General features: G+C 34.5%; 1 protein-coding gene across 2 annotated transcripts in view; it reads left to right on the forward strand.

The window, feature by feature from the left end:
* The first annotated feature begins 295 nt into the window (after positions 1–295).
* Positions 296–25,242, forward strand: part of HnRNP-K (Heterogeneous nuclear ribonucleoprotein K) — a 72,703-nt gene continuing 47,756 nt past the window's right edge. Inside the window, exon 1 of one of the 2 annotated variants that reach the window (XM_076498477.1) lies at positions 296–433. The gene's annotated coding sequence lies outside the window, so the exon portion shown is untranslated. The remainder of the gene's footprint in view (positions 434–25,242) is intronic. The other variant, XM_076498480.1, reaches the window with a different exon arrangement.

Raw genomic sequence — 25,242 nt, forward strand, 5'->3', positions numbered from 1 at the left:
ATATATTTGCTCAGCAAGAATAAATGCTACTACAAATAAGTTACCACTAATAAAAAGCACTAAATGCACATTTACATATAACCTAATTATAGTGTCTAACTATTAAGGAATATTTTTCTACTTATTTTTATTTTGTCATGATATAATGAATTTTCTCTTATGTATTTTCAGTTTCCTTTACCTTGAATTACTCTTACTTTTAAAGTAAATGCTTATCTACGATATGTTTTAAAGGTATTGTACTCCATATAACTGTTCATGATAACTCAGTTGCGTGATACTTTGTAGTGCTAGGGGGAGCTACTGTTATTTTACCGGTAATTGTGTCTTGAGATTTGACGATTGCGAAAAAGAAGGATCAACGACTAGGTGGAGAAAAGAAGAATCTAGGCCTATATTTCCTAACCCGTCGTTATTCGAACAAAAATTGGAGGTAAGAATAAATATAAATGTTAGTATAAATGAGAAAAAGAATAAAAATATCATACATTGAACACTTTCTAGCGAATATGCTGTTTAATTACAAATTTATTATTTGGATGTACGAACAAAGGTTTTAGTTAGGCCTAACTAAGTCGTTTGTGATGCTAAGCCTTGTCGATACTGTGTATTATTGGCGACCTTGGGTGGGAACACTGTATCAGCTAATTATATTTGAATATCAACAGTAAATGTATAGTTTATTTCCATGCATTTTATTAAGCCTGTATGGTGTTTGCAAAGTTGTGGAGTATACAAAGGTACAAAGTTACGCAATTAAAATACTGCGTTTAAGGCTATTTCGTCAATGAAAAAGAAGCACCGAATTTAACTGTATATATATATATATTTTAAAATTAAGCGGACTGAGAAATAACATACAATATCTTAGAAGTCTGAACTTGAAAACGACATTATTATTTGCTCCTTTTCTCATGTTGTGTAATACTTTTACTGAAAATACCCCAGTATATGTATTGTGTATGGCTAAAGAAAAAAGCAGTAAAATATTTTACTGTAAAGTTACGTTTTTAATTTGATTTATGAAAGTATTATTGCGTTTTTTCTTGCATGTTTTGTGGTAAAATCAATGTCAAGTAGCAAAAATGTATCTCAGGACAGCTGGTATGGGTATTAACACCAAAATAAAGCAGAGAACAGCATTTTGACCTCATTGGGTTAAACCCATACAGCCATCTTGAGATGCAGTTTTATTTGAAGTGGGTTTCTTATCACAAATATTATGTAGTGCCATATTTAAATGTTAGTTTGCTCCTAGTATTTTTTATTAGTTCTTATAGGCTTGATATCACAACATTAGTTATTTTAATAGATGCAAATTTCAGCTGACATTACTTGAACACAAAATTGACTCAAGGCTTTACTTGTATCCTGTGGCTATAAATAATAAGACTACTGTTGCTGAGTAGTTAATTTTCATTAAAATATACCTTATGTTACATTGTTCACCCATTATTTATTAAATACACAAGATATTGTTATATTGAAAAGAACTTCCCATGATACCACATCTTAAGACTTGTACACTTTATTTCTTGAATTTTCACATACTGAAATATTTCAATGTTCCTTCAGTTTGTATAATGTGTTTTTTTTTAAATGTTTTCACATGAGGATTTGTAATTAAATGACATTTAAATTTTTTTTCATGTGGATAAAAATCAAAATTTAAATTCTCTAATATAAATGGAGCTTTGAAGTTCAGAATAACATACCAGTTGTGTATAAGATAGTATTTTTACAGGCACATTTGTATAGATCCTACCTAAAAAAAAAATCAGTACATGTATAAAGAACTTAAGCAATTACATTGATTTGATATTTCTTTCTGAGTGTTACATTATGTGTAACTCCCTGATTTAAAATAATGTAGTTTATCTTTTAAAAACAGTTGTAAGGTGGGCATGTATGTGCTTGCAATTAACTTTTGTTATAACATTATGTAAAAACATAGCAGGTAGGTTTCAATAATAATAATCCTGCTATTTAAGTACAATGTTAAACAAGATGTACGGTAATGTGTAATGTGCATTGTTACTATTCTACTCCATATATAATGTAAAAATCACATTCAATCTTCAATTTGAAACAATTTTACGCACCCTGCTAACTGAAGTTTGTAATGTTTGCTGAGAATACGAGTGAATGGGTGACAAGTCATTTGATTAAATTACCCAACTGGAATGAAAATTTTCAGATTTACCAAACTATAATAAAACATTAAAAGGATTAAAATACTTGGTTCCACATTGTATTACCTGGCAAACCTTCCTACAAATTATAATTAAAGTTTGTTTAGTACTCAACCTAAACTTGGGCTTATGTATTTCGTACATATTTCTTTAGAACTTAAAGATTTTCTTGCCAACCTTGTTCTTTCCCCACTCTCATTGGTAGTTGTTTTTCTAAGAACTTGCTACCGTTAAGGCCAGTGAGAATCTTTCAGGTGTTAAATTTACTCATGTATATTTTCACAATTTAAGTAAAAACAATAACTGAAATCTTATCTCAACAATTTTAACCCAAGAATGTTTTAGAATTAATATTATTATTATATAATGTAATACAGTTCATGAAGAAATAAAAGGAATATTCCAAGATCATTTCTATACAGTTCTGAGAAATGTTTATAAACAGTGCATATACTACTTTCTTTTATCTGTTCATCAAGAAGTATGGGTTTATATTTGCTAAGCATCATATTTAATATTATAATTATTCATATATTGTTTTTTGTGATTTTCATTCTCTTTCCTAATGGGTTTTATTACCAAAGCACTTTTTTTTGTCACATCCTAGGGTGGGTTCCTGTGAATTCTTTAAATTTGGAATTTTTTTAGTGTTGCAAAATGATCCTACACTTCTTTACGTGGCTATCTTTCCCATGCAAATGTTTTGGAAATTTACATGCTACTAACCTTGAAGCAGCACTGCCCTAATATCATATTTTAACAAGAATTATGCTTCTGCATGATTATAATTATGTAGCAAAGCCTTCCACTATAGGAGGGTGACACATCTCCATATGTAACATCTCCACATCCTCTGCATTTACACTCAGTCATTATTTTCCTAGGCACTGTTGACCAGACGTGTTTTAGTCTGTTTGGTATCATGAGATTTGCATCATTAATGAACTTTTGATTTTTGTTTTAAAACTTTTAAATTTTATCATGAATTCTTAAAGGGTTGCAGTTTATATTTGGTTCTTGGTGTATGACATTGTTCACTTTTAGGCCTTATTTTATTTGTGGCCTTTGGAGATTCATTGACTCTTAGAATCATTACAATTATTATTCAGTATATTATAAACCACCATATGCTCAAAGAGCCTCATTCAGTTTTGTAAGCCAAATTTTTTTGTTGACAGTTGAGGAATGAACTGTTATACATCATTCACATGATATGCTTTGGATAGTACATTGCCATTCATGAAATACTAATCCTTTTGCAGTGAGTTTGATATAAAATGAGAGTGCACAATCTTCTAAATACATTTTAAGTTTTGAAGTAAAACTGTTTTATCTGTCATAAATCTATATGAGATCTGTCAGTTTGAATGACTTCATTACTACCATAAAAATTAGGAAATTATACTGTTTTATTTCTAAAAGGACAAAAAATAATACAAAAACACAAGTGTTTAGTCTACACAGCTTAAATCTCATAACAGTACACATTTATATATTATTTTTGTTACAATGGCTTGTTCAGCTGTCTAACATTACAGAGGTTGCAATAATGCAGTGAATGTGCACTCATTTAATAGCATCGAAGAATAAAGCTTGCCTGTAGAAAGTGATCTATCTTGATTGTGTTTTAGTGGGCTAGTATTTTGTAAAAGTTGCATTTCAGTTATACTGTAATATATGATATATGTATACACATTATTGATATTTACAAACAAGTCCTTAAACTTAATTTTTCTTAACATAGAATAGTAAATAAAGAAGTATAGCAAATGGTTCTCTTCTAGTTTCATACGTTGTCTTTATTTGCATGAGGTAGGTTGTTCTTTTTTTCATTTTCTCACTTTTCAGCTCACTATTTTTGAGGTTTATATTGTCTTTTCTCCCTGCTTGTTATTGTGCTTTATGCAGTTTTTTTCTCTAATAGCTTTTGTCTTCTCAAAATGCTTCTCCCTCACTTTCATCCCTTATTTTGTCCTGATTTATGGACTTTGTTTTATTTACATCCACCTTTTTCATATCTTCTTTTCTCTTCCATTTGACTTAACATTAGCATCATGTCGGTCTTTGCTTGCTATATTCATGGCTCAGGGCTGGCTTTCCTTTTCTTGAACTGTTTCTTTGTCAGATGTTTCCTCTTTTTCTACTGCTTTTTTTTCTTCAGACTACTTATTTGAAAGGGGGATCTATGGTGAGATCTGTCTTTTCTTAGACCTTTTCAGTGTTTCGTACTTCTGCATGTCAGATTGAATTTAGATGACTTTTTCACCTGTGATCTATTATATATCTGGTCACTTCTCATTTCCTTTCTGCACAAGATGTTTTTTCTTTTGAGGATGCTGGCAGTCCTAGAATCCCTCTTTCCTTTGATCCCTTTCTTCTTCAACACTTCCCTTTCTGTTGCCCCTCAGTGTGGATTTCTGTATGTGGTGAGAGGAGGTAAACTGAAAGAATAGAACCTTCCCTGGGGTCTAAACATTCACCCACGTGTTTGCCATATGTGGTGACCCATGAAGGGAAGGAGAGGTTCCTGGTGGTTGAGAGATCCAATCCTCACACACCACTTTGGCCTTGTATTCCTATAGACGGGTGGCCTTGGTCTGGCCCCCATAGGGTCCACCTGTCACCATCAAGGCAGGTTATTTTAATTGCAAGGTATGGCCATATATTCCAAACCCTCGAATGTTTTCAGTGTCAACGGTTATGTCACTCGAAAACATCATGTTCTGGTTCCTTAATGTGTCCTCATTGTGGTGGCAAGGACCATGTTGCATATAAGCGTGAAACAGACTCTCGTTGCATTAATTGTAATGGTTCTCACCCATCATACTTTTTGTTCTTGATCTAAATGGTTGGAAGGAAAAGAGATGCAGCATTTGAAGACAATCCAAAACATTACCTACTCTGAGGCTTGAAAGTTACTGTCCACCACTTCATCTTGGACGCATGCTGCTGCACTTTATTCCACTATTACAGTTGGAGAGCAGATCGATCTCTGTCTTCAAAAGAATCATTCTCAAACCGTATGTAAAGTCTTTTGACCTCCATGGTTAAAAAAGTAGATGAATCAATGTCAACACCCATCTCTGTCTCTAACATTCATTCCAGCAAGCCCCAAGATCAACTTCCTTTGGTTCTGGGTGCGGGTATTTTCTTGGGTACATCATCGTCTCCCATCCCAATATACAAAATTATCATTTGTTTATGTCCTTAGTTGCTGGAATCCTCTTCTAGTGACAGAGATCTGTCCGATCAACCCAGGGCAGAATCCAATGAGGTTGACAGACTTCTCTCAATTAAAGAAGAAAAACATGGTTGACAACAGAAGGGCTCTCCACCCAATTTGCCTACACATAAATAAAAATGGCTACTTTGATACAATGAAATTGTCAAAGTTTATGTTCTAATCTGGATGACATCAAAACACTGATTGGTTACCACCATCCTGTATGTCTTTCCTTACATGAAACATTTCTGAAACCTGCCAATACAGTCACCTATTGGCAGTTTTCTTTGTACAGAAATGACAGATTGTGTAATGGACAAATGCATTGAGGGGTGGCATTATTGGTTGATGAGCCACTTGAGACACTTTTGGAGGCTGTAGTCATCCATGTTTCCTTGGATCTTACCATCACTATTTGTTCTCTCTACCTGTTGCCTGAAGAGCCTATGATCAATCAGACCTTGATGCTGTCATTGAACAGTTGCCATCTCCCATTTTAATCCTTGGGGAATTTAAAGATCATAATCCCCTGTGGAGAGGTACGGATATTGATGGGAGGGGTCACTCCGTAGAGTGTATGCTCTTAGGTCACAACCTTTCTCGTTTCAATATTGGTTCTTACACTTATTTGCATGGACCTAGTTAGTGCTTCACTGCTATTGATCTCGCTATTCTCCCACTTTTCCTGGAGGTTGACATTAATTCATGAGGTAGTGATCATTTTTCTATAATTTTAAGAGAGACTGGCTGTGGTCGATGCAACCTGACCTACACACTCTCAATGGAAACTGGATCAAACCAACTGACCCTCTTTCACTGATCTTGCAGAAGTTGATCCTGCCATCATCTGTAAGCCATCAAATAGACAACTGCATGACAGCAGTGACTGACTGCATTATATAAGCAGCTGCTCAACATATTCATAAAACCTCAATATGTTTTCTACGATATCCTCATCCGTCATGGAATCCTGCCTGTCACATGGCATGGAAGGCTCAAAAATGGGCTTGGGATACTTTCTGTAGATAAGTTGAAACCAGGACTGGAAAGGCCAAATTCAGGTGTCTAATGCTGCTGTTTGAACTACCTGTTTGTCAGCCTGGCAAGTTATTATTAAAATTTTGCTCCAAGTCTTTTAAAACTTTTATTACTTTTGAATATGGCCATAACGTCAAAAAACTTTGAACCAGGACTGGAAAGGCCAACTTCAGGTGACTGACGGTGGTTCTTATACTTACCTGTTAGTCTTCCTGTTGAGTTATGATAATTTCAATTATGCTACAGAAAGTCCTTTACACCTTGTATCACTGTAGTTTTTCTCTTAACGTTGTAGACTAGATGTAAACATTGGTTTTATGTTATGTTTTTTAAACTTTGTTTTGTTTTACCTTAATTTCCTTTTATGAATTTTACAAAGTTTACCTTAATTTATCTTTCTACCAGATATTTGGCACGCGATATCCTCCTTTGATGGAATCCTGCCTGCCACATGGCACAGGGGGCTCAAAAATGGGAGTGGTATACTTTTCATAGGTATACCACACTCTCTAGCTGCATCACTTTCCAGCATGCCCATGCACCTGCTTGGTAGGTTAGATGTTAAAGCCAGAAGGAATCTTGGATTAAGTTCACAACCAGCATTTCTTCTACAACTAGTTTGAAAGTCGTGGAACAAGATTCGAAGGGTCAGTGGACAATATAATTCTGTCCCTCTCCGAATCTTGCTCTCTGATGGCTAGGAAGTAGTTGATACCTAGAGCATTGCAGACACTCTAGGTGAAAGCTTTTGCTGGATATCAAGCACTTCTGCTTCATCCTCCATCTTCTTAGCCATCAAGACTTGGGCAGAACAAATACCTCTTTTCTTTTGAGCTGATTGTCTCTATGACTATAATCACTCCTTTTCACTGGTGGAACTCAAAGTGGCCCTTCATTGGTCTGGCGCTACATCGATCAGACTTTGCGCTATACACTAAGAGGTGCTGTGACATCTATCTCTGGATTTTCTTGTTGTTCTTCTGATTGTTTTTAATTGGATCTGTGAAGAGAATGTTTTTCTTGATGCCTGGTACCAGACTGTTGTTCTACCTTTCTTTAAGCCTGGGAAGGATCCCAAGATTCCTTCAAAATACTGTCTAATTGCTTTGATGACCTGTCTCTGTAAAATCTTAGAGAGAATAGTTAATGGTCATGTTGTTTGGCTCCTCAAATCAAACAATCTCCTCTTGCCCACCCGGTGTTGGTTCTGACAACAGTGCTCCACCATGGACCACCTGATTTGACTTGAAACATTAGTCGGAGAAGCTTTTCTCAAATGACATCTTGTATCAATACACTTTAACCTTGAAAAGGCTTATGATACTAGATGGAGGCTTGGCATTTTATGAGATCTCCACTTGTATGGGTTATGTGGTCATTTGCTTATGTTATTAAAAATTTTTAATAAACAGGCAATTCAAAGTTCATGTGGATTTGACACTTTCCCATTCCTTTCTACAGGAAATTGGAGTCCCTTAGGGCTGTGTTTTGAGTGTCACTTTCCAGTATAAGGATTAATGCCATCACTGCCCTCTTACTGTTGCAGGCTCTGTATTGACAATTTTCATCCCATATCAGTCATTGAACATGAGGTATATTGAGTGGCAGCTAGAAACTGCCCTCAGTCATTTACTGAAGTGGACCACAGCAAAGTTTTAACATATTTCTTTCTCTCTTTCTCAAACTGTTTGCATGCATTTGTGCTGCCAACAGCTATTCACCTTGATCATGAACTTTCTATCATTGAAGTTGTGCTACTCGTGGACCCTGAAACAAAGGTCTTTGGGCTTATCTCTGACCATAAGCTGACCTTTATACCACACATCAAGCATCTATAGGTCAAATATACAAGAGCACTGAACATCCTCTGTGTTAAAGATATATCGTGCTTTTATTCGATCAAAACTCGACTATAGATCAGTGGTCTATGGCTCTACCAGAAACTCGGCCTTAAAGATGCTGGACCCCATTCATCATCAAGGACTTTAGCACTTCCTCAGTTCAGAACTTATACATAGTCTCATGAACGTTCTTTACACCTTTGCCATTTCCAACTGTTTTTACTATATGCTTCAAAACTTCATTCTTTACCAAAGCATCCCACCTGGGGTTGTGTTTTCTTTTTTTGGGGCCATACTTTTTCAGAACAGACGATTGCCATTGCTCCTTTTGGCCTTCATATCCAGGTGCAGTTGAATGAATTGGGTGTGTCCTTGGATAACATTGCTGTATCCACTGGTCAGCACATCCCACCATGGCTTCTTACAGTCCTCAAATGTGACCTATCTTTTAGTCGTGAGAAAAGCAGACACTCCCGATTAGAAATACTGTGTTATTTGCTGAACATCTTTTGAACCATTCTTTCATTCCCATTAATACAGATGATTTGAAATCAGGTGACTGCCATGGTTTGGTGGTTGCATGCAGAATCCCCCCTACAGCTTCTGTGTTCACTGCTGAACTGTATGTCATTTTTCTTGTCCTGGATCACACAGAAGCTAAGCAGTACTCAGACTGCACTATTTATGCTGACTTGCTTAGTTTTCTACTGGCCCTGGAATCACTTCATGTTAGTTCACACCCTTTTCTCACCGATATTCAAAACCAACTGGCCCATTTCTCTTTAACATCTACTTCTATCTAGTTTTTCTGAATACTGGGCCACGTTGGTATTCGCAGGAACGAGCTTGCCGACATTGCAGCTAAATCTGTCTGCTCTGGCACTATCACTGCTGTGCCTGTTCTATACGTGGACTATGGTCCTGTATTCAAGGCTCGGATCTCTGCCAGCTGGCAGTCGACTTGGAGTGAGCAATGCATAAATAAGCTTTTCCCAATAAAACTCTCTATTGGACTTGCTTCCGTAAGGATTGGAAAGAGGAAGTTGTTCTAACTAGACTATGCATTCGTCTCAGTTTCTTAACTCTGTTTTCTTTTATCGGGAACTCATGCACCAATGTGTAGTCTGTGTAACACTCATGTCACAATAAGCTACATTTTACTTTCTTCTCATCGTTACAACTCTCAACGATGGTAACCTGTTAAATGTGTTCTATCCCAAGGTTTGTCCATAACATTAGTGTTATTGGTGATGGTGACACTGTCCACCTTGTTAATGTTTTTTTTTTCTAGAGACCATTAATCTTTTTAATGACATTCAAGTTTTTTTAAGTTATACACAAGACTTTTTTTAATGTGATTTTATTTTAAGAATTGGTCCATCTAGTTCAATTTGAAATTAGAAAATATCTATAATGTTAAATAACTCAACCAGGACTGGAAAGGCAAACTTCAGGTGACTAATGCTGCTGTTTGAACTCCCTTTAGTCATCCTGGTGAGTTATTATTAAAATTTTGTTACAAGTCTTTCAAAACTTTTGTTACTTTTTGAAAATGGCCATAATGTCAAATAACTCAGAACCAGGAATGGAAAGGCAAACTTCACGTGACTAACAGTGGTTTTTGTATTACCTGTTAGTCTTCCTGACAAGTTATGATAATTACAATTATGCTACAGAAAGCCCTATACAACTTGTATTACTGTAGTTTTTCTTTTAACATTGTAGACTAGATGTAAACATTGGTTTTATGTTTTTTAAACTTTGTTTTGTTTTACCTTAATTTCCTTTTATGAATTTTACTAAGTTTAATTTTAACTTTTTATCGGATGTTTGGTGCAGATAGCCTAGGCATAAATTACAAAATCAACCAACCGACCAACCTTATACACCAATGTGTTGTCTGTGTGACACTCAGGTCACAGTAAGCCACATTTTACTGTCTTGTCTTTGTTACAACTCTTAATGATTGCACCATTTTAAACATGTTTTGTCCCAAGGTTTATCCATAATGTTGGACATTTTAAAGGCCATTAACCTTTTTAATTAACGTATTTAAGTTTTTAATTCACAAATTAGACCTTTTTTTATATGATTCCTTTTTAAAATTTACAAGTAGTTCAATATGAAATTATAAAATAGCCATAATAGAACTCTAAACCAGGATTGGAAAGGCAAACTTCAGGTTACTAATGCTGATGTTTTATCTTACATGTGAGTGTTCCTGACAAGTTAAGATAATTAAAATTATGCTACAGAAAGTCCTTTACAATTTGTATTACTGTAGTTTCACTTACAGTTGTAAACGAGATATAAAAATTGGATTTTACGCTATTTGTTTTAATTCAAAAATTAAGTTTTGTTTTACATTGATTTCTTTTTACAAATTTTAATAATTTTACTTTAATATTAACTTTTTACCATATGTTTTGCACAGATAGCCTAGTTGCTTTTTGCCATAAAATGCCAAACCAACTAATTAATCCTTTCTGTTGAAGGAACTTCTGATGTTTCAAATCTTGTCATACATTTCCTCTTCCATACCCATTTACTCAGCCCTCTTTTCTTTGGGTACATTCCTGCCCTTGTTGTTGGCTTGCTTGAATAAACTGCCCAAGATGCTCCTGTTCCACATTCCTTTGCCTTTGTGCATTACACTTACCGTGCTTGGTGTATTCACATCAGGATGGTTTTGCCTGTCATCTACCAATGGCTTATATCTTAATGGTTGTCATGTCCTTCACAGCTCTAATTACTCCATTATGATCCATTATTCCTTATCCTTTATCTCTGTTTATTAATTTTTTTAGCTTGGCCTGGTGTCACCTTTTTCTTTATGCTAATTCACCTATGTGTCTTCTCCAATGACCTTCATTTTACACACTACTTTTATTCTCTGATTCTATTGTTGATGTCTATATTCAGTTCAGCCTTTGTCTACTGGTATTTGATCCTCTATCTTTCCCCAGTTTTCACCCTCTCTCTCTCTCATGCTTCATACTAGCACATCTCATCAAGGGTTATCATTCATCCTCTATGGATTTGGAATTTGTCCAGTCTGTCACTCTTGTCCTTCTGCAAACTCTTTCTAGTAGTGACTGTGATAGGTCTTTTAACATTGAACTTCCAGCCACTCTTTTCTTCCTGTGTATTATCCTGGGGCTGTTTTTGTGCTTTCTTTCCTTGGTTGTTCCTCATTGGCTTGTCAGTCTGTACATTTGTTAATTGCTGGGGGGCACTGATTATGGACTTTTCTTTTACTAATCAGCCCAACATGGTCAGGTGGATAAGACACTCAACTTGTAATCTGAGGGTTGCGGGTTTAAGTCCCCATCACGCCAAACGTGCTTGTCATTTCAGCCGTGTGAGTGTTATAATGTGATAGTCAATCCCACTATTCATTAGTAAAAGAGTAGCCCAAGAGTTGGCAGTGGGTGATGACTAGCTGCCTTCCTTGTAGTCGTACACTGAAAAATTAGGGATGGCTAGTGCAGATAGCCCTTGTGTAGTTTTGGGCAAAATTGAAAACAAACCAAACAAAAACCTTTACTAATCACAGGAGGTTTATTCCCCTATCTTCTCCACTCTTCCACCACCTTTATTCTGTTCCCATGTTTGATAAGAGCCTACATGATCTTATGCATATTCCATTTAAGCTCTTGTCTTTCTGTATTTTGTATTGCAGGACAGGAAATTCATCATTTTTAGGGCAAAGCCAAAAAAATACATTGGAAGGATATTAATGTTAATGAAACATAAACGAGTTTCTCAGTGAATTTGTTAAATTTACCATTAGTTTTTTTCACTAGGTGGGCATGGGGGTGTAATATTTATAAACTAACAGTACATCAGTTCTCAGATTAAGAAAAGAGGTATGTTGATTCAAAATGCCCTGTGACCTTAAGATTCTTGAGTTTTTGCCCCCTCCTGACTCCAAAGAAAGATCAAACACAATACCTGAGAGGATTAACATTTTATAGGTTTCTAGGATTTAATATGCAGGAACATTACAAATTTTAGACATCTCTATCCAAATATGTCTGATTACTTGACCAAGAATGACAAAAATCAATTACATGGTGTCCATATGGCAGCCTTTTGAAATTCTTGACAGATGAACATGTTGCCATAATGTAAGATCAGCATTGTATTTCCAAACAATGCTATTATTTTTTCGCATACATTCTAAAATAGGCTCGTGCAGATAAACAGTAAAATGGGCTCACGGTACAGTACTTGGTTGTAACCTATAAATCGCACATCATGCACTACATTGCAAAACTTGTTACTTGTAATTCAGTAATGTTAACCTTAGTTAGCTGTTGTAGTGGGCCTAAGCCATTTGTGAGTTTGCACATAAAATTTTTGCAGTTGTGCACTTCACTCTAACAAGTGTATGTATGTACTGAATTTGTTTGTCAAGTACTACTGTCACTGAATATATGTATAAACTCTGCAGGTTTGTTTGAGTGTCAGTTTCAGTTGCATGTTACTACTAAGAACCGATGGTATGACGTGGTTCAACAAGCTGCACAAATGTTTTACTGCTGCTCAGAATGAACTTCACTCTCTCCACTACATACAATTTGTTATTCTTAACAAGGTAGTTTTTTAGGTTGTAAGATTTCCAATAATTTCCTTTTACTGTAGTATCCAAAAACAAATTTAGATCTTGAGGGATCTCTCAATTCTAATTTTTCCTACCTCAGTCTATACCTCCATAAAAGGTTGCTTGTACTACATTCCTGTTTTCCTCCCTTCTTTTTCACCTGTTGGACCATTCAGACCTGGATTGGCTCCTATAAACTGTGGGGCTGTTTGGTGTGCCTATTTACAGACTTTTTTTTTCTGTGGACTCCTTTCATTTTCCCCATATTGGAAGAGTCTGTTATCTCCTTTTGTTGGTATTTACATTTTGGATTGTGTATGTTTGCAGACTGTTTCACATTTCTTCACATTCAATTTGTCACATTTCTCCTTTTTTCATTACATCTCTTTGCAGGCCCTAATATCAGATTCTTCAGGTAAACATATGAATATTCACCACACATTTTTCTACTACACACCTTCTGTTTTATCTCCTGATGGCTTTTGGTTTCCACAGGTTAACATTCGTCTATCATATCTGCTACGTCACTGGTAGTGCCTTCTAGGATAATGGAAAATACTCATACAATTCACCCTAGCCAACTTTATGTCCAACGTGAGATAAAGTAAATTTTCAGGCATTGGATATGCAGATCTCAGGCATGACATTTGGATTTATTGATCCATGACAAGCCTGTTTATTATCATGATTTGTCTGAGTCAACTTTTCTCCTTCATCGTGTGCTATCTTTAATCATAATAATTACCAGGTAGATAGGTAGAAGTTTTCTGCAAGACCACATGAGTTATATTCCTGGTTTATTTCCATGTTTACATTTTTTCCCATCTACACTTATCGTGGAAAAAGCCATGACTGTGTTCTGCCCACTCCCTTGGCTTGCACTTGTTGACTTTTCAAAATAAGTTATCATTGTCTCATGTTCCACTGTTTCCAGTAAAAGACCTTTTGTAATGAACTAAGTGGGATTCTGGTGTTTTCTCCAAGCCTCCCCACTGTAAATCCTCCTACCATACACCTCTCATTGAGTGGAGTACAGGAAACTTGTCACTTCTCAGTTTCTAAGTGCTGAGGTGATGTGCCATGGAGAACTCATTTATTGAACTTGTATGCTGGGATCTTGTAAAATTAAGTACCAGTGTAGTAGAAGTGGGATGGTGATGATACTATCAGTATAGTGCAGGTCACTGTTCATTATAGCTAGATATATATAAATGTCTAACACATCACTTTTGCCCCAATTTGGCTGCCTGCAATTATTCAGTTGACTGAGGTGATCATTTAACATTATATTATGCCTTCTTTCTGTGATGGATCTGTTCAGCAGATTTGTGGTGAACACACACTGTTCTTTGTTCATTTGAGTCAGAGTGTGTACACACTGTACCGCTCTACTGAATGACTGCTGTGCCCTTCTCTTGCTGCTGATGTTGGTTCAGTAAAGTCTGATGGTAAAGCTAAGGTGAGTATATTGGTAGTCCAACCTTTTGTGAAAGTACTTGGACCATATTTTTCTCCTTCCCATCCCTGCAACATGAGATGTTTGCCTCTTCTGTTCTTCCTTCTTAGTGTATACTCTTGATAAGATGTGACCTTTTACTACAGGTCTTTGTACAGGGTCCATGCTGCTGGGTGTTACACTCTGTGGGCTTCTTTCATGTACTTTCTAAAGAGATTTCATTTGGCAGATCTTCCCACAGGCCCCTTCAACACTTCATGAGGTTATAGCTTAACTGTGTAAGGGGGTGTGGTATTGGTTTGGGAGTTAACATTTTCCTCACCTAAAAATATGTTTTCAAAAGATACCTCTTCGTACTCATTCACATCCATCCTCCTCATTTCTGCTGTACATTTATATTTCTTGCTTCATAAAAGAATTATGTCCTTAAGTGCAAATGCAGGAGAGAGGAGAGGGCTGTTTACATTTAGAGGTGTTGCATTCATTCTATTGGTGGAGAGCTTTGGCACATGATTGTCATGGAAGATCAGGTAGGAGTTGTCTTGGCTAGTAGCATGCGATCTTCTAAGTTAAGATAGCTTAACTTTGTAAAATGGTAGGGAAAATGTTAACTTTCATATGACAATATCTTGGTCTCACGTATTTTGGAGAGGTTTTAAAAAATTTGAAAAGTTGTAAAATTTGGTTTGTGTTCATGGTTTGTCACCTAGCCACACAAAGGATTTTATCTTCATAGGTATTAGTGAGGTAAATCTCTAACTTATTCTCATGTTTAAAGTGTTAGGGTATTGATGGTTATAATGTCAAATGCATTTAACAATTTTAAGGAGTATAATCTCTTATAATAGGCAGATTGAAACCACTTCTGTTGTCAGTTTCTTTTGGCTCTTAGGGAAACTCAAATTAAAGCCTTTTATACATGTCATTGATACTTTTTAAATTAATATGTAACATTTATGACTAAACCTTTTACAGTTATTGTTGATATAAATAAAATTTGGCATGGCAAAAGCTTGTCATTGTAGTAACACAAGATGACTCATCTTGATTCATCAGATTTTTTCATTTCAAATCAGCTCTTGACAAATATTTTCATATCTACTAGCTAACTCATAAACTTAGGGGCTATGTGTACCTAATGTAGCTTCTCTACTGTTTATACCAGGAAGTAGATACTTTTTATTACTTTCACAGCTGTGAGTGCATGCTAATGATCATAGTGATTTCAACAACTACTTGATTCATGATGTGCTAAAAATGTGTAGGTCTAAGAAGTCTTGATAAAACTGAAATAGAAACCCTTATAACCCAAGCACTTTTAAAAGATACCTTTCTTCTTCAAGGGCAATCTTGGAATGCCCAGTATAATTGAACAAGTGATATGTAAAGATTCAGTTTAGTAATGTCATAGAGGTCATCGGACTTTTCGAGAATTGTTTGTTTCTCTGTGTAGTGTTGTCTTATTTCTTGTGCTATGTAGCTGATGGCAATAATATATATGAAAAGGTGTTGGTGGTATTTTAACTTTGGAATGGATAAAATATGCACGTGTTTTTAAGAACAATGCTTAGGTGTTTAAGTAAAAAATGTAAAGATAACACCTGGAGAGTTATTGAGAAAGATAAGTTATATCAATCAATTTGAAAACAGGAAAAAAAGAATTCATCTTTGATATTTCATGAAAAAGTAAGTGAAGAATAAAGTTATTTTTCTGACAGAGATGAAACTAATGAACAGAGATCACTGATTCTTGGATCTAGATTAATTCCAAAAGGTTGAACATTGTTTAGCTTGGCAATCCAATATGCTTCTCTTATTTCTCTGTCTGCTTTAGTTTTGAATCCTGTTTCAATGCCAGTGAGAGTAACATTGTTAATGGGATGATTGTGTTGGTTGAAGTGTTGAATAACAGGAAGATCTTTTTCAGTGTTAATAGAGGATTTCTGATTGTTAAAACATTCTCTGAGAGTTGTTTGTGTATGGCCTATGTACTGATAATAGCATTTTTTACACTATGTAAGATAGATGGTGTTTTTTTGTTTCACAGGTGATTTCTTTAGATATTTTAAAATTTCTTTGATTGTGCTTGTTGGAATATGAATCTGTGGTTTCTGTGAATTTGCAGGTTTAATAACAGGTTTTGTTGCATGGACAACAGCCATGTTGAGGTGGAGTGTAATTTATTTTATGTAAATAGTTATTGCCTTCTGTAAGTCAAACGTTTTAAATTTGAGTGCTGTTTAGCACAACCCTACATTAATAAAATGAGAAAATACAAGGTACCATGATGGAAGTTTGTTATCAAAGCATCAAGGATTTTTTATGGCTGCTTTTAAATATAATGTTGTAGGTATTGATCACCAACCTTACACAAAGAAATTTAAGAAACAGTGAAATAATTATTGAAATGTATGCAAATTATATACATGTGCATATGTTTTTGGTTGCTTTCTGAAAGTTTGGGAACCCAAATGTGGTCTGAACAATTACTGATGGAGAAATCTCAAGATAGCTGATATGGGTATTAAAACTTAGTAAAATAAAGTACAGAACAATGTTTCAACCTTCTTAGGTCATCTTCAAGTAAACAGAGAGTTTGCAACTGACTGTTGCCTGGCGCATGTCTTGGGGACTGCAGTGTAAATGGGTGTGGAATTGTAGCGGCCATTGTAGTATATGTTAGGCTGTTAATTGGCATAGATATAAAGTTTTTCCTGTATATTGGTTTAATTTTGGTTTGAGTTGTATAAGTAAGCCTGCTTTAATTTTGCATTTGTTTGTTTGTTTCCCTGCTTAGCATCCAAGTGTTTTCTATGGTTATGTTGTATTTATTTTATTTACCATGCTCAAAAATGTGTGAAGGGTTTGTTTTTTTCTGCTTTAAATCTGGTTTCCATTTTTCTGCTTGTTTCTCCAATATAGAAGTTGTGGCAATTGTTACATTGTATTTTATAAATGATGTTGGTGTTGTGTTTGTCATTGTAGTTTTTACATTGTATGGAATTTAGTTTTGTACATGGTTTTTGCATAAATTTGGTGTTTAGTGGAATGTTGTGTTTTGTTACAAGTTTTTTCCAAATATTTTTTTCTGCTGATATGGAGAATATATGGTAAACAGCAGTGTAAAGTTTTGTAGTTTGTTGTTTTTTGGGATTTATCATTTTGTTGTTGACTGTATATAATTTTTTCAATGTTTTTTGGAGGAAATTTTGTTGATGTTGATGAAGTGTTTTATTTTGTTGATTTCGTCCTTAATTTTATTGCGTGAGCATAGTTTTGTGGCTGTGTTTATTTGGTTTCTTACTGTTTTTGTTTTGTTTCATATGTTGAGTCCCAGGGAATATACAGTCCAGTTGTCCAATATATAGTCAAAATACCTGTCAGCAAATATGATATCAAAACACGGTTTATAATTCAAGTTTGTATATTATCTGAGTTTTAATTCCTTAAATGGACAAAAAGTAAATATCAAAAACTTAATTTTTACTTATGTTCTTATGTGCACTCTTAATTCTTTGTTTTTCTGTATTTTTAATTGTCTAGTGTAACTTCTACAACAAAAACTTTGTATAAACACGTTACAGATAATGACAAGGTCAAATACACATTTTTAGCACTTCTCCATTTGCTAAGAAATCAACTTATTCATCCCAAAATTTTTAGTGGGGTGTCAGAATTTTCTAAAAATTCAAATATGCAATTTAGAATGTGATTATGCTACTAATATAGAAAAAGTCGTTCTAAAACTAATATAATTTATGAGGCTTTCCAAATTATTTAAAGATTGGTTCTCAGAATAGCTACTAGACTTCAATTAAGTAAACTGAAGTATTCTCTATTTGTTTGAAATAATCTTAGTGGTTAATGTCCTAAAGAATTAGACATTTTTTTTCTCTAAGATTGGATATTCTGGAAGGAGTTTAGCATATGGATTACATTTTCATAAAGCAAGATGTATAAAGGTTGTAAATTTACATCTTAGCTAAAGGATATTAAACTATACGTATTTAGTCCATGGAAAATAAGATAGGAATGAAATGTAAAGTAAATCTGAAATGGACAGTTTGATGTAAGTAAGTGTCACGAGATACATAGCAGAGAAATGATGATTGAAAATTTATGGATTTTTGTTTGAATTATAAGTTAAAACTTGAATAATATTAGAAGCTGGTTTATAAACTATATTTTAATGTCAACTTTATCAACATGTTGATAACAAGGCTGTGATATGCACTTTGGCCCATTTAATGCTTGCGTTAGTAACTATTTAGGTGATTCTCGAGGTTATGAAACAGTTCTAATTTTCTGAAAACATGCTAGTAATGTTTGTGAAAGGCTTGCAAGACTGTGTGAAACTCACAGTTCATGGTTTTATTAGGTCAGTTATTTTCGTTGATCTATTTGCATAGAGTTGACTAATTTAACTCTATACATAAATACTGTCAGTGTGAGCAACCATATAGTTTGTCAAAGGCCTTTTTATTTTTTCAATTACATTCAAAATCTAAGACCTTCAGTTGCAAAAAACAACCCAAATTTAGGAAACAAATACCAGAGCTAACAAAAAGTGGATTGGAGGTGTCAAACTATGTAAAGAAATCCAATAATGCAATTTTAAAATGCTCCTTCTGGTTGAAAAATATACTTGAGTGAAATCTGTAAAATTCCTGAAATAAGGTTATTACCAATGTATATAAATAAACATGTAATAATTCAAAATTTAATATCAGTTTTAATTTCAAAAGGAAGTTTTTTTTAAAATTGATGTTGCATTATTTGTGCCTTGTACACGTCAATTCATGGCAGTGGAAATCCAACCGACTAATACATGTTGGTAAAGAAAGTATGAACTGTCTTTTATTTTGGACCAGCTATACTGTAAAGTCTCCATGCAATGTACTTATATTTAATATCTGCATCAAAGTTTGTGATGTCACTGACTAGAAGAAGGCAATCAGAGTATATAATTTATATGTACAAAATGTTACACTTTTAGAAATACCAACTTAGATAATATTTTATCATTCAGCTTAGCTCTCTGAGTTTGCATAATGATGACTCAATGGATAAACTATAAGTGGGAATTGCAGTTGCTCTTGCAGCTCCAGAAAATGGCCTGAAGAGGTTGTTCTTGTTGACCAACCAGAACTGAAGAGATATACCAGGACTTAATAAAATGCCTGGCACATCTCAAAGTATCTGTTAAGCTGGAAAGATATACATGTCCAAGAAGTATCATTCCAGTGTCTATTCTTTTTATACCCTGCAAAAAAGTATAGGAACCTTCTGGGGTGAATTTCTTCATGTTTAGTATCATTTTTATCACTAGTACTTTACTGGCCTGGGACAAGATCAATTATGTGTAATGAATATGTGGAACAAAATCGAAAGTAAAACAAGTTTCAGTTAAATTGTCAGCACATATTATTTTTAACTTGATCTAATGTGGTTAAACCCAGTGAATGTGATATATATAGTTCAATTTACATTATATATTTTTAAAATACAGTCTGAGCCATTCAGCACACCTATACTCAACCATTTTGCAATGTGTCAAGGGTTATGTCATTGCATTTGTTGACTTCTATTCAAAATTTTATCAAATTACTCTTTTATGAATTTGTCAAGTTTGTAATCAAATTGTAGATTATAATTGAAACATTATTATACATGAGTTAATTTCTTAATTTAAAAGTGAATATTAAAAGAACGTAATTAAATATTGATTTTGGTGAGTCACATGGTATGTTGAATGCAGCACTGGTTAAAATTTGATGTTTGTAATGCCAAAATACTAAGTCTGTAGTTTCATACGTATGACGAATATAAATTACCAATACTGACAAACTAGAACATAAATTAAGAACCTTGTATCTCTATTTTGCTGAGATATGGCTAATGTACTGAATCAAACACTGGCCCTCTTCACCTCTTTCCAGTTTGGGAAATGGTCCCTTATATACACTTCAACATACAACATGTGGATAACCAATTAACAGCTCAGAATGTCTCCAGAATAGTTTTTCCCACAATTTTTATTTTTAAAAAAAATGAACACATTCTTTCAATCCCAAGATTTCAGTGAGGCATGTTGTCTTTAGTCTGCTCAGTTTCTATATTTTTTTAAAGCCTAAATATAGCTTAGTTAGCTTAATACATTATAATGGAATTCTATGGTATCAGTATAATTATTTACGTTTTGATTTTTTTTTGTCATTCACCTGTGTGTGTGTGTGTGTGATTTAAAGAAATTGGTATCTTCCACATACAAAATTTTATGTTTCAGCAATCTATGTTCAGCAGCAAGTAGGTAGAGAGGTCATGGCTAGAAGAGACAGTTGTTTGCTTCTTTATTATTGTTCTGTATTTTAAGAAAAATAAGTTTAATAATTTATTTCTAAATGGTAATAATTTCTGCACACATATATATGTATAATGTATAATATCTGAAATGTAATTGTATATTACAAAATACTATTCCACTAAAACATAGCTAAGACAGGGAAGACTAAAGGTCAATTTTATATTGTTGGATATGGTAATGAGTGCACATGCACCGAGTCAGTGCAAGTTATGTTAGGTAAGCATGACTGGAAGTTCAATGTAATAAGTAATAGATGTATAATGTTATGAGACTTAAGCTACTTAGACTAAACATTTGTGTTTTTGTGTTATAATATGAAGTCGTTCTCGTAGGGAAAAGTACAATTTATATTTCTAACTTTTCTATGATGTTTGCAAAGTTGGTTAAGTTACAGATCCTACATTAGAGTATCAAAAACAACAAAAATGTAAAGTTTTACTGACAATAAACATTTCAAAATGTATTTTGGAGGTTTCAGAGATTACACAAACTATTAGATTTTTGGGATGGATAAGTTTTTCTATCACAATATGAAATCACTTTTTACTCAGTCTAGTAATGAAACAGACTATCTTCACAAACAATAATTTTGTAAAATTTTTTCATTAAAAACATCTTTTTTGTTTTTTGTATACAAAATGCTTGTAATCTTTACAAAGTCTTCCAAGTTTTATGAAGAAACATGGTGTATTAAAAGTTAGTGAAAATGCCTGTGTGAAAATGCATAGATGAACTTGTATTTATTATACCAAACTCAATGCACAAGGGTTAATGAAAGTTTAGGTGCCTTATATTCTGCCTTTGTATTTTACTCAAAATTGCACCCCTAAAATTAACTTGCACTTGACATTTCAGTCCCATGGCTTAAACAGCTGTTGTTGTTTTAATATTTACCTTTTGCAAGTTTCTTGACTTTTTCCTTCACCTTTTGTGATGCTTAGGCATGTTTGATCCACATCATGCAGAATACTGGATTAAGTACTGCTAACAAGATATAGAATCACATCTTGCATGGTAGATTACCTGTTTCCTATGTTGATTCAGTCATTTATGCAGTGACACAGATTCCTCAGAATTGTTTCTACAACGAATATTTGAGGGCTCTGATTAGGCTATTCATGTACTGAACATTAACATATCCTGCAGATGATGCTTTAATAACAGCACACATGGCAGTAGAGGCTGTAGTGACCACCTGCCTGTTCTCCTTGCATCAGTTTTGTTACTTCAAGAAAGGATTTCAGGATGGTGACTTGTTATTGTAACTGACTCCATTCTCTGCCACTGAAAGCTGCCTCTTTATGTGCTTTTTCTTCCAGCAGATCACATAGTGTATGATAATTCAAACATACTGTAGCTTTATCTTAAGGTTATGTTCCATCTGGTGCAGTTAATGGCAGGAACCATTTGTTAGGCTCAAACACCTTTTGAAAGACTTCTTTAAAAGAGCAACAGGAATGCAGTAAGGAAGGTGCACATTTTTTAAACTTTACTCGTGAAGAGGTTGATTGTTTTTACTTCTTTCAGTTCATCTAACACTACCATTTGCATGGTGTGTGTTAAATGTTGCAGGCACTGCTTCCAGAAGTTCCTGGTTAGGCCATACCAAGGAAACTTCTCATTTATCCATCTGACCAGATGTCTACAGTTGAAAGAAACCTTATCTTAAAATATCTGTGAAATAATGAAACTATAATATTCAATTACTGATAGTGGCCTACCACAGTTAATGATGTCAGATATAATTGTCTTAGTAATGGCTCACTGATGGAGATGTGATGCCCCATCCATGGTAACTGGGCTAGGATTTAAAGAAGGGGGTAAAAAAAGAACTCGTACAGAGAACTGAGGACAAGATTGTGAAAGATTTAACATCTTTGAAATAAGTCATAAAAAAATGTCAACCTTAGTGGATGAGACTGATTTGCACTTTTGGGCCAGGTAAGTTTTATTAAAATACATCATAAACATTTCAAATGAGAAAAAAGTTTCAGGTTTTTGCCTTTGAATTTTGATGTCTGGTTTACATGCATTTTGATAGTAAAAATGTTTGCTCCTACAGGCTCATGTTTATGATTAATCATATTAAATGTATATATAAATTTATATTAATCATATTTGTATCTAACAACAAGCTTATTAATTTGTGGATTACACTATATAACAAAATTTTTATTTTTTCTTGTTTCTGGACAGAAAGTATCATTTCCCAATTGCTTATGCCAAAAGTAAGTGGAAAAGACCTATTTCTCTCTTCAAACTTTGCTTTTATGACCTGGGTAATGAAATTTTCAAATTTACCCATTTTCCAGAACATTCCAGGTAGATTCAGTGCTGGGTAGCTGATAGAGAATTTTCTGGAACTTTCTGTTGTAACACACACACACACACACACACACACACACACACATACAAAGGGTCATCACTTCAGTTTAGGACTAGCTGCCTAAGTTAACACATAGACCTATTTGATTTTATCAGAGATGGCATTAAGAAGCTGCAAGCATTCTCAAAACGCATTCTGCTATGTATGTGGCCAATTTATCGAGGCAAAACTGAAAAAGTACTCTGTGACAGCATCTGCCTTGAAATATGATGTGTGTGGTTGGGAGGTTATTGGAGATTTCAAAATGGTGGCATTCCTGATGGGTCTTCAAAGAGGCTTTACCAAGTTTCCTGTTATATTTGCCTTTGGGACAGTAGGGACACTGCAGTACACTACAACAGACCAAGTTCTCTGTGGGGAGGCACAATGTCAAGTGTTAGCCACTAGTGGACCACCAGAAGGTGCTGTTCTCATTACTGCATATAAAATTGTCTTATGAAACAATTTGTCACAGCTCTTGATAAGGTATCTTAAGCTTTCAAGTACCTTTGAGACTTCTTCCCTAAGCTGTATGAGGCAAAGGTCAAAGCTAGTGTCTTTGTTGGACCACAAATAAAGATCCTGGAGTGAACAGAATTCCAAGAAACTCAGTAGGAAGGAAAAAAAGCTTGGGGCAGCTTTGTTGCATTCGTTCAGGGCTCCTTGGGCAGTCACAAGGCTGAAAATTATGTGGAACTGGTTGAGGTTGTAGTGAAGAACTATGGGAAAATGGGCTGGAAGATATCCCTGAAAGTCCGTATCCTTGATAAATTGAAGGAGAGCATGGAGAGTATTCAGAGGAGCAATGCGAGAGCTTCCACCAAGATATACTGAACTTTGAACATCACTACGAAGGAGTGTGTGACAAAAACATGATGGGAGACTATATATCTTGATTCACATGTTTTATTCAGACCTTATGTAAATGAAAATGTGCAAATTTGCCCATTTTTACATAGAAGATAGGAAGGGAAAAAAGCTTGGGGCAGCTTTGTTGCAGTTCGGGGCTTCTTGGGCAGTCACAAGGCTGAAAATTATGTGGAACTGGTTGAGGCTGTAGTGAAGAACTACGGGAAAATGGGCTGCAGGATATCCCTGAAAGTCCATATTATTGATAAATTGAAGAACATGGAGAGTATTCAGAGGAGCAAGGCGAGAGCTTCCACCAAGATATACTGAACTTTGAATGTCGCTACGAAGGAGTGTGTAACAAAAACATGATGGGAGACTATATATCTTGATTCACATGTTTTATTAAGACCTTATGTAAATGAAAATGTGCAAATTTGCCCATTTTTACATAGAAGACAGGTTAATTTCTAAATTTCATTATCTAGTTTATAAAAGCAAAGTTTGAAGGGAATAATGGCCATTTTCTGTACTTTTGCAACATAAGCAATTAAGAAATAACACATACTATCCAAGAACAAAATTTGTGTTACATAGTGTTATGAACACTTAAAAAACTACAAACCTCAGGCCATTTAATATGCACCTCAAGTTGTAATTAAAGTATATGCTGGTGTTACAATGAAAATAGGATAAAATTACATCATTCCTGGGTGAATTGTTTACATTGTAATAAAAGCTTAGGCTAGGCCTAGATTTGTTTTCAATACATTATGTAATATAGATAATGGAATAGTTGCTTGCCTCTCAGCTTGGTTTTTCAAATGCCACACAAAACCTGATTTAGTATTTGACCCATCATTGATCTTACTTTTGTAGATGTTTTCAATATAAACACTCAGGGTCTTTAAAACCAAAAAATGTAACTCTTTGAGACTTACCAGCGCCTATAGCTACCGTTTTGCCCTGATTTAGCAGTACATAGAGAAAGAACACACACACACAGTCAATAAGTGTAAAGAAATCACATGGAGAAATATATACAGTTTGCATTGTGTAGCTACTATGTATAGTATGTACATACAGGCTAACCAGCAATATTTGGTACTTTTAACCTCTTGACTTGGGCATCCTTTACTGTGCATATCACAAGGTTTTTTAGTGAGCAATGTTCAAAGTTTATAAAGTTGGAGATAGCTTCACTGGGCAATGAAGAAACTGTCATAAATTTATGATGTTTTGACAAGATATTTGTTCTCGTATACAATATTGCAATTAGTTTAAAGACAAGTGTATACATATTCAGGA

The sequence above is a fragment of the Tachypleus tridentatus genome, chromosome 4 (assembly GCF_004210375.1).
Source record: "Tachypleus tridentatus isolate NWPU-2018 chromosome 4, ASM421037v1, whole genome shotgun sequence".
Taxonomy (NCBI): domain Eukaryota; kingdom Metazoa; phylum Arthropoda; class Merostomata; order Xiphosura; family Limulidae; genus Tachypleus; species Tachypleus tridentatus.